The following is a 13822-nucleotide window of genomic DNA, read 5'->3' as shown; positions in this document are numbered from 1 at the left end:
TTATAGTCGCCGGCACGACTCTCGATTTTTAACGTCGGAGCTCGACGGTCTTTCGCCATAAGGGTTTATAGTCGCCGGCGCGACTCTCGATTTTTAAAGTCGGAGCTCGACGGTCTTCCACCCGGAGGGTTTATAGTCGTCGGCGCGACTCTCAATTTTTAACGTTGGAGCTCGACAGTCTTCCGATTCGGCTGACGATGTCCTATACTTGTGCTAATTTTCCAATTTTTTACTCCTGCATTTCAAATATACAGCCAAACAGAAAAAATACAACATACATTACATTGGCGCACCTTTCATCCCGCCCGGTAAGGCTAGAGGTGGTTCGCGCTCCATGGTCGATCTAGTTGTCGTCCGTCTTCATCCTCCAGATAATAGGCACCCGAGCAGAGCTTTTCGATGACTTTGAAGGGGGCCGCCCAAGGAGCCTCTAGCTTGCCAACGTCCCTGACTGACTTTACTTTCTTCCACACTAGGTCGCCGACCTAGAACGCTCTAGGGATCACGCGCCGGTTGTAGTTCTGCTTCATTCTCTGCCGGTACGCCATCAACCGGGCGGACGCTTTGGCTCGCTCTTCGTCGATCAAGTCCAACTCCATATTCCTCCGCTCGGCGTTGTCATCATCATAGTTCTCGATCCGGACGGACTCCACGCCGACTTCAACTGATAACTGCTTCGCCACCGTACACTAAATGGAATGACGTGACTCCCGTTCCCTCCTTTGGGGTCGTGCGGATAGCCCATAAGACGCTTGACAGCTCGTCCACCCAACTTCCTCCTATATGGTTAAGTCGAGCCCGAAGAATTCTGAGGATTTCTCTGTTGGTTACTTCCGCTTGGCCGTTGCTTTGGGGATATGCCACAGAAGTAAAGTGTTGTTCAATGCCATAACTTTTGCACCATTCTTCGAGCTGCTTCTCGACGAACTGTCGCCCATTATCAGATATGAGCCGGTGAGGAACGCCGAACCGACAGATTATATGCTGCCAGATAAACTTTTTGACCATCTGCTCGGTGATCTTGGCCAGTGGCTCGGCCTCCACCCATTTGGAAAAGTAGTCGACCGCCACCAGTAGAAACTTCCGCTGACCAGTCGTCATAGGGAACAGACCCACGATATTCATTCCCCACTGATCGAACGGAAAGGATACCGTAGACGTTTTCATCTCCTCTGCCGGTCGGTGGGAGAAGTTGTGGTACTTCTGGCAGGAGAGGCACGTCGCGACGGTCCGAGCGGCGTCTTCTTGCAGTGTTGGCTAGAAGTACCCAGCCAGCAGGATCTTCTTAGCCAGCGATCGTCCGCCCGGATGTCCTCCGCATGATCCTTGGTGCACTTCCTGGAGGATGTACGCCGCCGCGTCTTCCGAGCTCACACATTTCAAAAGTGGGCGGGAGAAAGCCTTCTTGTAGAGTTGCTCTCCCACGAGCGTGAACCGGCTGGCTCTCCTTCTCAATAGATGGGTTTCATCCCGATCGGACGGTGTCACACCCGAGCGCAGGAAATCTATGATGGTTGTCCTCTAATCACTCGGGAACGCGAGGCCCTCCATCTGATCGATGTGCGCCACCAAGGATGCTTGCTCAATTGGTGGCTGGATGACGACCGGTGATATTGAACTTGCGAGCTTGGCTAACTGATCTGCCTCCTGGTTCTCTGCTCGGGGTATCTTCAGGATGATGACTTCTCTGAAATGAGTCTTGAGCTTTTCAAAGGCCTCAGCGTAGAGCTTGAGCCGATCACTGTTAATCTCAAAAGTGCTTGAGAGCTGCTGGGCGGCCAGCTGAGAGTCTGAATGGAGTGTCACCCGACCGGCTCCTACATGCCGGGCTGCCTGCAAGCCGGCTATGAGGGCCTCATACTCCGCTTCATTATTGGTGGCTTTGTAGTCCAGCTGAACGGAAATGTGCATCCGTTCTTCTTGGGGAGAAAGTAATAGCACACCAATCCCGCTCCCGAGCCGAGTGGACGATCCACCCACAAATATTTTCTACATAGCTTCGGGCTCGGGATTTTGCACTTTGATAACAAAATCTGCTAAGGACTGCGCCTTTATCGCCGAACGGGGTTGATACTGAATGTCAAACTCACTCAACTTTGTTATCCATTTGATGAGCCGTCAGGACGCTTCCGGGTTCAGCAGCACCCTTCCCAATGGACTATTTGTCCGGACGATGATTGTATGTGCTAGGAAATAAGGGCGAAGTCTCCGAGCGGCAAGGACCAAAGCAAAAGCTAGCTTCTCGAGCCCAGTGTAGCGAGATTCAACATCTTTTAGAATATGGCTCAAGAAGTACACGGGTTGTTCTTCTCCGCTCGTCCTCACTAATGCCGAGCCTACTGCCTGCTCGGTTGAAGATAAATAAATACAGAGCGGCTCACCTACAGCTGGCTTGGCTAGCACGGGCAAGGAAATCAGGTAAGACTTCAGCTCCTCAAACGCCCGATCGCATTCCTCGTCCCAATGAAACTTAGTAGCTTTGCGCAAGATCTTGAAAAAAGGGAGGCTCCGGTCGGTAGTCTTGGAGATGAATCTTGACAACGTAGTTATCCGATCGGTCAGGCGCTGTACTTCCCTCAGATTTCTTGGGGGCGCCATATCTTGCAACGCTTTTACCTTGCTGGGATTTGCCTCTATTCCTCGCTCGGTCACTATATAGCCCAAAAAACGCCCGCCTTTTGCTCCGAACAAACATTTCTGAGGGTTCATCTTGACTCCATACTTCCTCAGCGTTCAGAAGGTCTCCTCCATGTCCGCAAAAAGATCAGCCGCTCGGACGAACTTGATGAGAATGTCGTTCACGTACACCTCTAAATTGCGTCCGATCTGCTCCTTGAATATTTTGTTCATCAAGCGCTGGTAAGTTGCACCTGCGTTCTTCAATCCGAACGGCATTACATTGTAGCAGTAAGTGCCGTCGGCTATGACGAAACTAACCTTTTCTTGATCTTCTCGGGCAAGCGACACCTGATGGTAGCCCTGATAGGCGTCTAGCATGCATATTAACTCGCACCCGGCTGTGGAGTCCACCAGTTGATCAATCCAGGGTAGAGGGTAGAAATCCTTTGGGCATGCTTTGTTGAGATCCCGGAAATCGATGCAAACCTCCACTTGTTGCCCGGCTTGGAGACTGGCACCACATTTGCGAGCCAGCTCGGGAACCGGACTTCCCTTATATGGCTGGCCTCCAGGAGTTTCTCAACCTCCGCTCGGATGATGGTGTTTTGTTCGGCGCTGAAGTCCCTCTTCCTTTGCTTCACTGGCCGAGCGTCCGGTCGGACGTGAAGCTCATGCTGTGCTATACTTGGTAAAATTCTCGGTAGCTCATGCGTCGACCAAACGAAGACGTCGCAGTTTCTTTGGAGACATTTGATCACTTCCTTTTTCTGACTCGCCTCCAGATCGACCGCAATGAATGTGGTGGCCTCCAGATCGACCGCAATGAATGTGGTGGCCTCCGATCGGGTCGGGTGGATCTGCACCTCCTCTTTTTCTTCATAAACCAAAGATGATGGTTTTTCGGTTATGGCGTTCACCTTGATCCGTGGCGTCTTCAGCGCAGAATTAGATTCCGCTCGGACCATTTCGACGTAGCATCGCCGAGCCGCCAGCTGGTCTCCTCGCACTTCTCCAACTTTATCTTCAACCGGGAACTTAATTTTCTGGTAGAAGGTGGAGACGGCCGCTCGAAACTCACTGAGCGCCGGTCGCCCCAGGATAACATTGTATGTTGAGGGAGAGTCGACCACGACGAAGTTGGCAGTCCACGTCCTTCTGAGCGGCTCTTCTCCCAATGAAATAGTCAGTCGGACCTGTTCGACCGGTAGAACTTCATTGCCCGTAAACCCGTAGAGGGGGGTTGTCATGGGCAGCAACTCGGCTCGATCAATTTGCAGTTGGTCGAAGGCCTTTTTAAATATAATATTGACCAAGCTTCCTGTATCAATGAAAATGCGGTGAATAGTATAATTAGCTATTACCGCTTTGATGATGAGGGCGTCGTCATGTGGCACGTCGACTCCCTCAAGGTCCCTGGGCCCGAAGCTGATTTCGGGCCCACTCGCCCGTTCTTGACTACAGCCGATCGCATGGATCTGGAGCTACCTGATACTTGCCTTCCTTGCTCTGTTGGAGTCACCTCCGGTCGGCCCGCCAGCAATGATGTTGATTTCGCTGCGAGACGTGTTGCTTCTATTTTCTTCCTCCCGTGCGGACGGCCTAGGCCGCTCCTTAGATACCCGGGGATTGTCCTCGTGCCTCTGAGGATGATACCGCTCAGGAGACTGTCATCGATCGGCTTCACGGCGTCGCTGTCGCCTGTCGGATGATGGCGATCGACGGCGGCCACTCCGGGGAACGAGGTGGGTGATCAGGGGAAGGCTTCGGCAATCTCTTGTATTATGCGTGTCGATCCGGTGGAACGAGCAAAACATGGGGGTTCATACCTTCTTTTTTGGTTTGGGCCGCTAGGCGGATACCTCTTGGATGGCGTGGGATCTTGCATGTTGCTGAGGACGGGCTGCTTCAGCTCACGGTCCTCTGGGCGGCTGGTGGCCAGTGGACGGCTTCCGCTCGGTAGGGGCTAGCCGCTCGGTTGGAGCTTCTTTCCTTCGGGCCGCCTGGGCTTCCTCCACATTAATGTACTCATTGGCCCGGTGTAACATATGATCATAGTCTCGGGGTGGCTTTCGAATAAGTGAGCGGAAGAAGTCACCGTCCACGAGGCCTTGCGTGAACGCATTCATCATTGTTTCTGAGGTGGCCGTTGGAATATCCATGGCCACCCGGTTGAATCGTTGGATGTAAGCTCGGAGCGACTCCCTGGGCTCTTGTTTGATGGCGAATAGACTGACACTAGTGTTCTGGTAACGCCGATTGCTTGCAAAATGGTGGAGGAAGGTCGTGCGGAACTCCTTGAAACTTGTAATGGATCCGTCCGGTAGCCTCCGAAACCACCGTTGCGCCGATCCCGAGAGGGTGGTAAGGAACACTCGACACTTTACTCCATCTGTGTATTGATGTAGGGTAGCTGTGTTGTCGAACTTACCCACATGGTCGTCCAGGTCGATGGTTCCGTTGTATTCCTCGATCGCCGGTGGAACATAATGTTTTGACAGAGGGTCTCGCAGGATGGCCTCTGAAAATTGCCGATTGATCCGCTCGGGGGAGGCGTCCGTTCGGGGAACTTTGCCTTTTCTGTAGTCTCGCCCGGGCGCCTCGTCGGATGAAGATCCTTGATCAAGGTTAGCGGGTGCGATTTCAGGAGGCGTACGGAATAGGGCCCGATGAAATGGAACCGTGGCCAGCGGTGCTTCGGCTCGGCCTCCCGACGCGGACGTCGCTTGTTGCTCCATCCGCTTGGCTTGCGCCTTCTGTTTCTGTTGCTCCACGAGCTTAGCTCTCTTGCCTCGATTAGAGCGTCGAGCTCCTCCTGGGAGAGCATCACAGTGTGCGGTCGTCCAGCTTTGTCCATCGCTTCCGCTCGGATGCAGGTGCGTTCCCACAGACGGCGCCAATTTGATCTTGTGCGAACGCCGAATCGATGGACGCTGGGCACGTGGCGCTCTTCGAACTGATGACGTGGATCCCTGACCGGCTGTATGGATCTCCGACGAACCTGCAAAGAAGTCGAGCCGAGAAGGGGTTCCCGGCGACGACCCTCCGACGCTCAAGTCAAGCAAGAGGAAAATGCAGAGGTGGCTTCGAATATCAGAGAATGCGTACCTCCGGTGAAGTCTGAGGGCTCTTATATAGAGCTGTGGGGAGGCTCAGGCACACCTAACGAGGCGTATACGTGTCCTTTGCCCATACCTTAGCATGGGCTTACCAGAGCAGCATGCCTAACACCATACTGCTACAGTCTGAGAACCTCTCTGATGGGACAGTAGAACCTTCTGTCGTAAGATTTTGCGTATGGTTTGATCGTTGAACATACCTGTTGTCAGAAGATGTTCCCCAATGTCCCCTTGCCCTTGTCCTCTTTTACCGGCGCTGAGCGCCCACCCGCTCGGCAAGCACATTATCGGTTCGACCGGGAGGACTCCCGGTCGCGTGCTCGGCTCGGCTGAGACTGTTCATAGCATTACTGTTTTATTCCTTGGCCAAGCGGGTAGCCTGCTCGGCCGTCACCATGAGCGTCGGAGACCCGACTCCCCGTCGGGTTATCTTTGATTCTGTTCTGACCCGTTCGGCCGGTTGACCCGACCCTTATCCGATCGGCCGAACCTCATACTGCCCTTGACTTTTGACCTCTACGTGTCATTGACTCCCCTCAAAGGGGGTCTCACGTCCGTACCGCCGGATCAACCAAAATAAATCGAAAACCTATTAGGTCACACGTACTATGACTCTCTAAAAGATATAAAACAAGTTAGAGAATAAGATTCTCAAATCAAGAGATAAATATTTGGTTGGACCATACATAAGATAAATATAGAAATATTTGTCAGAACGGAAGCACAGATGGTCTACATCTCTTATAAAAGAGTTGGACCCTATTTGATTTAGTCATGAACCAATTTAGTTTAGCCATAAACTAACTTGATTTAGTTGTGAACTAAATCAAGGGGTGAATAAGCTAATTTTTGGTTAAGATATAATGGGTTGGATTTAGGTTTTCTAATATAACTCGTTAAAAAAGACTATACATTGATATGGTTAAGAAAAAACTAATATACAATTCATTATTGGCTCTCTCTCCCTCTCCCTCTCTCTTGCTGCCGACCACAACAAGAGGGTCTCCTCTTGTTGCCGTCAGCAACCCAAAGGAAGAAAATCTTTCTTTTATTTTTTATTCCTCTTCATGATCCTTCTCCTTCGCTCATGGCTAGTACCTTTCGAAGGCGAAGCTTGTTCTCTTAGAGTTGTCTTGAAGAGCTTGATGTAGATACGAATAAAGGTGAGATTCAATAATGTCACAAAAGGTTGATGCTCTTCTCGTTATAGGTCATCTGTAAAGTATACCTAGAATAATTGTTATTCGATTTCATTTTATTTTATGATCTTATCTACGCGATTATCTCTTGCATGTGTGTAGTGTGTGTGATATAATAAATTATTTTATTTATCGTTAAGTCTTCTACTATGCATGTTTATGAAACATGTTTTTAGCACACACCTCATCGAGCATATCCCAACATCTTCCCTCAGCGAACTTCTATCCCCGAAGTTTATCCACATAAGGGCGCCTCCTTCATGTCCAGGGTGCCTCCACTGAGCTCCAAGATACCTCCCCGCAACTTCGAGACGCCTTGGACACTATTCATCTGAGGTGAACTTTTGCCAACTAACTCCTGCAAGACATGTTAGGTTAAATAACAACAAATAACCTATAAAATAGAGTTAGTAAAATAAGATAAAATTATTAATTAGATCCTTTCTTACTAAGACCAGGATCTAGTTATAATCTCAGCTTAGACTTTCAATATGGATCTAAGCTGGATCATAGCCCTCACTAGATCACTTTCCTCCAGTGCTTACCTTACTTACCATTGTAAAATTACTCAACTTTTGATCCACCAAGTCTTCATGTCAGATGCCCCATCTGGACTTCAGCCAATTGTCAGGTCCTGTGAACCCAACTGAACTTCCTACTAAATATCAACCTATCTGGTCTTCCCCTACCAGTTATGAACTTAACTAGACTTCAATCTGGTGTCAAGTCCCAATGAGTCTTTTAGTCCTGCACACTTGGTAAAAAGGTTAGATAACATGACATCTAACTTTAAACTATTTATTATTTATTAAAACTTGAGTTTGACCATTGGTTCTTAACCACACCAATAGTGTTAACTATGTGAGAGTTTGCGTTGCAGGATCCGACTATAACGTATCGACAATGACGGCTACATCACTATGAGAACTTGGGTGTAGTGTTAAATAGACAAGAGTTCTCACACTATAGGTTGAATAAGAACAAATATTATTAAAAAACTAATAGTCTAAGATTTTGAACATAGAACATAGGAACCCTCACTAGTAAAATAATATAGGTAGTAGATATAATGATTAAGAGAAAAAATTAGTATTTTGTGTGTACAAGAGATAAAATGGGTAGGAGAGAAGGCAAAGATAATAGAGAACTCAGGTTTAAAGTTATGGTATATGGGAAAGAGTAAACAAGAAATGAAGTATTGTTGTAGATAGTTTATTAAAGGAGGAAGTTGTAGGAGTAGTTGAGAATGAGATAGAATTATAACTTTCAAGATAATAGTAATGAAAGAAATTATGAACGTAATTAGCATATATACACTACAAGTAGGATTAGATGAAGATACCAAATCAAGGTTTTGGGACAACCTAAATAAAGTATTACAAAACATTATATCAAATGAGATGATTTAATAGGAGGCAATCTTAGATGGGCATGTTGAGGTGAAAATGAGGAATATGAGATGGTGCATGAGGGTTATAGGTTTAGAATAAAAAATGAAGGGGGAAAACTATATTAGATTTTACGATAGTATATGAGCATATACTAGTTAATACGTTTTTTTTTAAAAGAGAAGAACACTTGGCCATTTTCAAAAGTGAGAATATTTACTTTCTTATAGTTAGGAAGAAGAATAAAAAGATTTATAAAGATTGCAAGGTCATCTTTGGAGAAAACTTAACTACCCAACAGACTTTAATAGTGTTGAATATAAGCCTCAAGTATAGTGTCAATAGAAGGAAAATATATATACCTCTTAACAATTAAGTAGTGGAAGTTGAAGGAGGGAAGACAAAACATATTTAAGGAGAAAGTTAGAATATAAGAATTAGGTGAAATATACGATGATTCTAATATGACATGTGATAAGATAGTATCAAAGTTAAAAATAGTAGCTAAGAGTATACTCAGTGAGTCACTGGGGCATGTATCACCAAGGAATCTTCATGGTGGAATGAGAAAATATAAGAGAAAGTGAAGAAAAAAATAAACCGCCTATAAGGAACAATATATTTATAACAACGAGAAAATTTTTAAAAAATATACAATAGCAAAAAAAAAAGATTAAGAAAGCAATGAATGAAGCAAATAATGAAATTTTTAAATGGTTATATCAAAAATTGGATACAAAAGAAGGGGAATGAAATATTTATAGAATAGCTAAAACGAGAAAGAAAAAGACAAGAGATTTTATCCAAATAAGATAGTAAATGGTGGTGAAATAAAAGAGTTGTGGAAGAAGTATTTTCATTAACTTTTTAATGAAAGTTTAGATGACCAACTTAACTTATATAATTAATTTAAGTAGATCAAATGAGTAAAAAAAATAAATTTTTATCATAGAATTTAAACTTCTGAAGTAGAATGAGTTTTAAATGGGATGAAAAATGGAAGACTCATTGGACTAGATGATATTCCGACAGAGGTACGAAAGTACCTAGGGAAACAAGGTATTAAATGACTTACAAAATTATTTAACTTGAAATTAAAAATAAAAAAAATATCTAACCATTGGAGAGTAAGTACTCTAGTTCTTTTATATAAGAACAAGGAAGACGTATACATTGTACAAGCTATAGGAGTATTAAACTAATGAGTCATACCATGAAATTTTATGAAAAAATAATAGAAAAAAGATTAAAGAAGGAGACTATGATCAAAAATCAATTTAGGTTCATACATAAAAGGTCAACAATATAAGTTATACATCTTCTAAAACAACTAATTGAAAAGTATCAGGAGCAAAAGCAAGATCTACACATGGTATTCATTGACTTAGAAAAAGTTATGATAAAGTTCCAAGAGAAATTATATGGAGAATTCTAGAAAAGAAAGGTGTTAGCGCAATATATATTAAACTAGTTAAGGATATGTATGAGGATGTAACGATCAGAGTGGAAACTTCTGGCGGATTAACTGGAGCATTTTCAATAAAGATAAAGTTACATGAAGATTAGCTCTAAGTCCCTATCTTTTTATATTAATCATGGAGGAACTCACTGGACACATTCAAGACACATGACTGTGGTGCATGTTATTTACAGATGATATTATTTTGGTAGATGAGACACATGAAGGAGTAAATGCTAAACTAGAATCTCGGTAGAAAATACTAGAAGTGAAAGGTTTTATGCTTAGTAGAGTAAAAATAGAATATATGAAATTTAAATTTAGCAATATTAGACGTAATGAGACTATTATTAAAATAGGAGATAACGAGTTGTCTGGAATTGAGAGTTTTAAGTATTTAAGATCAATTTTGTAAAAGATGGAGAGCTTGAGAGAGATGTCTTATATAGAATACAAATAGAATGATTGAAATGGAGGAGAGCGTCGGGTGTTTTATGTGATTGTAAAATACCTCTAAAATTTAAAGGGAAGTTCTACAAAACAGCGATTTTCTATGTTATATGGCGCTAAATATTGAATTATGACTCAAGCACATGAGCAGAAAATGAGAGTTATAGAGATAAGGATGTTAATGTAGATGTATGAACATACGAGGATGAACAAAATAAAAAATGAGAGCATTAAAGAGAAAGTCAGAGTTACATTTATTGAGAAAAAATTTTAAGAGACACATTTAAAATGGTACAGATATGTACTTAGCTGACCAATAAATGCTTTAGTTATGCAATATGAAACTATAATAAATATGCATATTAAACGAGGAAGAGGAAGATCAAAAAAGACTTAATCAACAATAATATAATAAAATAAATTTATTTAAGTATAAATGATGATATAATAGGAGATAGAGCCCAATAATATAGAAGGATCCAGATAGTCAACCCCACCTAGTAGGATAAAGTTTTTTTTAAGATAATCTAGATATCCAACTCTTCGAACTGACTAATCATGAAGGTAACCAACCCGATCTCATGAAAGTTTTTTACAAACCATCAGGATAAATCGGGAAGCGCTAATGAAGACTCATCCAAATAATTAACATTCTTAGATCCATTTCTCAGGAGAGAAAATCCCTTATAAAGCTTGGTTGTTATTATTATATGGTATGCTAGTTGCAATATGAAAATCAACTTCTAGTATAAATTAGTGCTTCTAGAGAAGAAGTATGTATTGCAGTTCTTGTTCGTACATAAACATTTGAAACTCGTATACTCATGAAAGACGCTGGAGGTTCTCATCCTTGGCAGACCTGGTTGGATATAAAGGTTTAGGGAATAGGGAAGGGAACTCTTCTCTTTAGCTTCCATATCAGTTTGTCAAGCTGGATAAATATACACTTGTAGTTCTTTCATTGTCAATTTAGACAGTGTGCCCCATCATTGTTGTTTAATTTAGACCTACTTTGAAATGTTGTTTTACTTGAATTTTGCTTTTTGAGATGAAGGCTTCTTTGTCGCAAGTAAAAGTTTTCACTTACAAGTTCATGTTAGTATTTATAGACTATTGACTTCTCTGATAAATTTTCTCAGTTGTCTCACTTTTGTTGTTCCACCAGTCGTGTGCTTGGTGAAGATATCTGGTTTCCTACATACGTTTTTCTGCAATTTCGATTTGAGCTGACATGCCACCGGGCGCAAAGGTATCGGCATTTCTGATTATGACTCTTGTTCTGAGTTTCTCTTGCCATCTAACATTTCATTGAAAATTCTTCCAGTCTTCTCTGAAATATGAGAAGTCAGTGATATTCATCTAAGGGTAGCAATATCTATGTTTATGGTTATATGACCAAAATGTTTATACCTTCTAATCTGAATTGTTCATTGCATAATTGAATTGTGCAAGTATCAGAACAGAAGAATGGATAGCTATTAGTTTTGCATGGTAGGGGTATGCCATTTGTTTTCCGTTGTTCCACTCCCATAGTGTCATGGCACATAGTTTCAGAAGTTAAGAAACAAGATTCTTGTTTATTTTTATTATTACATATATATATTATGTAACAGACATTCTTGCGTCAGAAGGCCACTCTGGCATCTCATGGGTTCCCAAATAGTTCAGAAGGTATTGAGGGACAAAGCGCAAAAGTCGCGTCTACAACTGAACTGAAATCCAGTGACAATGGTCAGAGAGAGTGTGTCACGGTAGAGTCTAGTCCATTTGTTGCGGTTCACCTCCTTTGTTCATAGAGATGTAGAATTGATTGCTACGAACGATACTTCCGGCTTTCTGGTTACATGGGCAAATCCAATCTAGATTCTGTCCCTGAAATAAAAGTTGATGCCATGGAAGGGCGTCGTTTCTATTTGTATGATGATATCAGGGTTGTGTTTCCACAGCGAGACTCGGATAAAGACGAAGGCAAGTAGACAAGGTATGATCTCTAAAGAAAAAGTGATAATTCTTCAAGCTCAGAATCCATTCCATCTTTTCAGAATGTGGAATCAATAAATCAATCACATGAATGCTATATTTTGTTATTGCTTGGTTTCTACCGATGTTTCCAACCGATATTTATGTTGAATTTCTTGTTACAGTTGCGGGTGGAGCACCACTTCCCTGCAGATCCCAAGTATTTTGATTTGAGTAAATTGACAAGGGGCACACGGCTCATTGCTTCCCTATGAATTGTACATCGCTCGGTTCCATGCAATAAGTAAACAATAAACGTAGCGAAAGAGAAAAGGAATCCATCAGATATTCATACAAATTCTAATTACATTGTTAATTTTGTAAAGATGTTATCTTTTGATGTGTAAAATCCTTTTATGTATCGGGAGAGTTTGTGTACATTCGTGCCTCTATCAGTATCCTCACGAGCATAATCGTCGCTCGTCTCATAAGCACAATTGGAGTCTTTCAATATCGTGCACGTAGTGCAAGCTAATATATATATATATATATATATATATAAAAGTTTAGATTAAACCCTAACTGTTAAGGTTATTTTATCTTATTTGAGTGTGATCATACATTTTAGTAATCATATTTAATCAAGGGGTATACAGATATTACTTCCGCTATATGAAAGAGGCAAATTCCATCTATATCATTTACATCTCTCTACATAACTCATTGAATACCCAATGAACGACTTTATAAACCTTATTACAGGTGGTATTTGTCGATACTAAAGTACGCAACTCCTTATGTAGGGAACTGTAGTAATTTTAGGTCAAAGGACTATTTATACAAATAGAATATTTATAGCACTCATATAACAATTCATGAGTACTCTCATGGTAGGTCAATTCAGTACATATTCTTTAATATATACTCATATGTTAACTTGATATATTATATTCCTGATTTGTGAGATTAAATTATTAATTAACTTATATGTTAGTGTCAATATATTAATATTGTCCTTGTCTATTAATACTTAAGTAGGAATAATTATCTATATATATAATATCTCACAATCAATTCAACTAATGGATATGTTATAGAATAGAACCTATCACTTTAGGACATTATTATATTTATTCAAATTTACACAGATATAAATAAATATAATAAACATAAAATATTATCTTTTATTAAAATATGATACAATAGTCTTATATCAATCATCTCATGATTTACTAGGGGTAGACACTGACCCACTCACCACCTCAATTTACTTCTTCCATGCAACATGTACATATTGCTCTTCTAATAAATAAATCTAAAATCAACTTCACAACTCTGTTTTGCTGGTTTCCTGCTGTTTCTTTGTGTTATCTAGCAGTTCATTTAGGCTTCACCTCATTAATTCGATAGAGAGCAAAGAAATCCAAATCTCAAAACCAGAGGAACAAACCAAACTTTACCACTAGTTGTGATATGCTTGTTAGTAGTAGTTTTCATTTGATAGTAAATCAAAAGGTTCCAATCGATACAAAAGCTAGGAACATATTGCATTGTTGATATGTTTCACAGTTAAAATTTTGAATTAGTGCATAAGTTTGAATTTGAAGCTGAATACCGTAGATCGTTGTGGTA

This window comes from Zingiber officinale, chromosome 6B (genome assembly GCF_018446385.1).
Source record: "Zingiber officinale cultivar Zhangliang chromosome 6B, Zo_v1.1, whole genome shotgun sequence".
NCBI lineage: Eukaryota > Viridiplantae > Streptophyta > Magnoliopsida > Zingiberales > Zingiberaceae > Zingiber > Zingiber officinale.
Note: the sequence above shows the minus strand (reverse complement) of the source record.